At 32.4% G+C, this 4,025-nt stretch overlaps 1 pseudogene; it reads right to left on the bottom strand.

Annotated features, from left to right (window-relative positions):
• Positions 1 to 843: 843 nt before the first annotated feature.
• LOC129899910 (uncharacterized) lies at positions 844 to 3,261 on the bottom strand (annotated as a pseudogene).
• Positions 3,262 to 4,025: the final 764 nt, after the last annotated feature.

The following is a 4,025-nucleotide window of genomic DNA, read 5'->3' as shown; positions in this document are numbered from 1 at the left end:
AATCTAAGTTAGAATGGTACAGGGTATTACAGATGGGTATGTTGTTGTTATTGGCCAAACTATTAAGGGTAATAAAAATGTTTACACCAACCTAATTCACATTGACAACTCAAATATACTATCTAGGCACACATAGAAAATTATAAACTTAATTAGAGCCTCATCTGACTATATATAAATTTGGGTACACCTCTTAATGCTCTTGTTTATCTGATGACTTAGCCATACTTCATTTCTCTCATTTAAGGGCCACATACACCACACTTGTAACATCATACTTCTTGCAAGTTAATATATTATTCTCTCGCATACGCTATGTCAAGCCTCATAGAGCAAATCTCCAAACTAATAGTATCACTCTCATAATGCTATCCCCCATTTCATAATGTCATCTAAAATGCAAACTTAGGGTCTAGAACTAAACACGGAGATATATAGCTTCTCACATACTTGACTAACTTATGACTTCGTATAATTGTGGCTTATAAAAGTTTTCGCAACAAAATCTAATGTTGCCACAAATTAACTTTCTGCCAATAATATTAGTTGTTGCAAAAACTTGACCAAAAGTTAGTTAGTAATTTGTTAAGAAGGCTTTTAGCAGCAACAATTTTTTGTTGCAAAAGATCACATTTTCAATATACCTTTAGCAACAGTTTGTGAGTAGTTGCTACATACACAATACACGTTTCGTTTTAAAATTTTAGACAAATATTTAAATTAAGAATTATATAAATTTGCAAAGGTCAATACATAATATTGATGCACTAGATATATTTTCTACTTCTAAAAAATTAAATACTCCCACATGTTTGTACTTGGTAAGAAAAAATAATAAGCAATCTAGTAATTTTTGCATATCCTCTTCTCGTAATACTTGTCTTGACGCAGTAATGTTGAATTATGCATGTTCATCCTGCAAATAAAAGATGAATATAGGTATCTTTTGACAAAGTAAGTTATAAAAACACAAATATAAATTTAAAAATCAGAGAGAAACATATGATATAATACAGTCTACTAAGTACGCCCCAACTAACTTTGATCTCTCGATAAACACTTGACTCTTTGACAAAATAAAGATGATGAGCCTGTTATCTTTTTAACTGTTCTAGATCAAAATTTTCTATAAATTATTTTGGGAATCTCAATTTATATAAATACTACATAGACTCTATCTTGCTCAATACTATAATATTACTCATTTTATATTTAATATATAATTCACGCTAAACAAGAGACGCTTAGGCAACATACCTCGATCACTTGATTTCTTCTTTTCCAGCACTACAATTTTTGCCTCAAGTGATGATATTTCACTCAAAAGCCTCCTCTTTGTTTCACAACATCGTACGAGCTTTTAGCTCTTCATGGATTTTTTCGAAGACCTGCAGTGAAGTTACATGAATTTGTGTTTTGATACTAATATGGACAAAGAACAAAGGCCAAACAAAAATTTATAACTCTAGCTACCTCATTATTTGCTCGGAATATTTTTCTTTAAATCTTGAGAACTCAACTTCAAAAGCTGCATTTCTAAGTTTCGCTTCTCTGTTAGGACAATCTTTAAAGAATGGAGTAATAAAATGAGATGATTGTCGCCTTAATAAATCAAATTTAATCACTTTTAACAATACCTTAAGCTCTGCATCTTTTTCACTGCACAACGATCTAAATTGATCACAATCATAAGCAGCCATTTCTAAATTTTGCTTCTCAAAAGCCAAGTTATCTTTAAACTTGTCCAATTCTTTTTGCATCTCTGATTCTTGATTTTGCTTTTCATGAAAATCTTCCAGAAACTGCTCATTAATACAAAGATCATAAGCTTGAAGCAAATATGTATTTGTAGTATATTTTTGTTCTTGTATTTCAGAGTTATTCCAAGATTATAGAGGATCTTGGTATTATCTAGTTTTGTTGGTTTATCATTTGTCCAGAAGTGTGAGGCCAAACACATTATGATTTATTCACAGATAATTTCCCTTTATAATTTTGCATTAAAAAAATTAGAAAGTTTACTTACCCGATTGTCATTCATTAGACTTGAAAAACTCGTCTTATTTGAGCTAGTTGAATTTGTAATGATATTGAAAATTGAAGCAGGAGGGCCATTCTGTTAAATATGGTACAAATAAATAACTTAGTATGCCGATAAAGGAAGGACAGAACGAGTAAGAGGCGAAGATGTACAATGAGAGTGAAAACACTAAAGTAGAAATGTAGCAATTACTAGTTTAGTGATGTATACTATAAATAAATACCTTGGAGTTCTACAAATGAGAAACTAGTGCCGTTATTCTCTCTTTTAACAAGTTTTGGTCACGCACTAAACGAACTTCCATTACTCCTCGATGTTTTCACTCCTCTTCGAGTAGATTTTTAACTTCCACTAGCTTGCTTTCTACGCTAACGACGTTCTTCTTCTGGTTCCTTTTGTTGTGCTTGAAGTTGCTCTTGAATATCATTTCTAGATATCCTACTTTCTGTCTTAATTCCATATCCTTTACCAAGAATATACTTTGATTTTTCTCCCATAACTTGTACAAATGCAGCATTAATAATAGGATCCACCATCGGTATCCTCTTCAATCTCTTGAATTTTTTCAGCAACAACATGTTTCACTTTATCCTACAAAAAAGGTTATCCTAGCTTTAACTTTCAATATTTATTTAAACAAACTCATCCTATGAATAAAGATAAAAAAAATTCCTGTAAATTCACTTCAACAGAAGCATTGGTAACCCAATGTCCATTTGGCTTCATGTGAGTCATTTCCCAAAGTTTTTGAAAGTTTGGCTCTTTTCCAGTGTTTGTGTCCCTCTATCAAAACAATTAAAATTATGTTATTGAAGAAAATGTAACCATAATCGATGAAAAGAAATACATATAACTCATCGCTTCATAAGACACTGCTTGAAAAGTTTTCCTGTCGCAAATATGATTCAATTCTTGTTTGGCCCTGTTACTTTTGTTTCTTTCACTCATTTTCTGCATTGATTTTGAGTTTAGAGATTTATTTGATCTAAGTATAATAAGAAGTCAAATAAGAAAAGAAACAATATAACAGGTCAAATATTTGTACTTTTGACTACCTTAAAATCATCAGAGCTGAAGTATTCCACCAAATATTTCCATTCAGCTTCGTTTACATCTGATGGTATGTTTTGCAAATTTTCCTCTTTTGTAGTAAATTTCTTGAAATGATCATGATGTCTACTACGGCGATATCGATACAATTTTTTTGCTGTTTGAAGAATAGTAAATAATTAGTTAGTTCCATTTTGCTAACTTCACAGAAAATGGCGACATGCTAACGTATTTACTTTAGAGCTTTAGTCACATCAAGCAAAATGTGAAGAACACTAGGCTGCAAACTCGAGCAAATGAAACTACAGCTGACTTATTTACTTTAGAGCTTCAGTGCTTCACATAGAGCAAAATGGAACTAACTTATTTACCAACTGTTAATTCATTTTCTAATGCTGGAACTTAGTGCTAGGCTGCAAACTCGAGTAAATAATTAGCTAGTTCCATTTTGCTAACTTCACAGAAAAGGGCAACATGCTAACTTATTTACTTTAGAACTTATTTACTCTTTAAGGTGACAGTAGATTCCTTCTTGTAGGCTTTGCATTTCTAAAGTAAATAAGTTCAAATTAATTTTCACCGTGAACATTGTAATGACCCTCTAGGTCATTTCTTTCATCTTCCGACCTTTTCAGCTTTTAGAGCATTCCTATAACAGCTCCAAATCATTTATGACCTGCTGGCGCTGGAAGCTCGGTTGCTTGGTCGTTTGTTTGGGTTTTAGGCCCGTTTCCTTATTTTGGAGCTGTTATAACTTGAAAAATTGATTGCGGTCATAACTCAGGAAAACGACCTCAAAATGGAATTCTGACGGTTCCATAAGCTTTGGAATGACCAAATTAGGCTAGTAGCATGGTCAGCATGAGTATCGAGGCAATCAGTATGAGTTTGGGGCCATTTGGCGCTTTTGAAATGCAAAACCCCATGGGCATGA

The sequence above is a fragment of the Solanum dulcamara genome, chromosome 8 (genome assembly GCF_947179165.1).
Source record: "Solanum dulcamara chromosome 8, daSolDulc1.2, whole genome shotgun sequence".
Taxonomy (NCBI): domain Eukaryota; kingdom Viridiplantae; phylum Streptophyta; class Magnoliopsida; order Solanales; family Solanaceae; genus Solanum; species Solanum dulcamara.
Note: the sequence above shows the minus strand (reverse complement) of the source record. Positions and strands in the feature narration are given on the sequence as shown.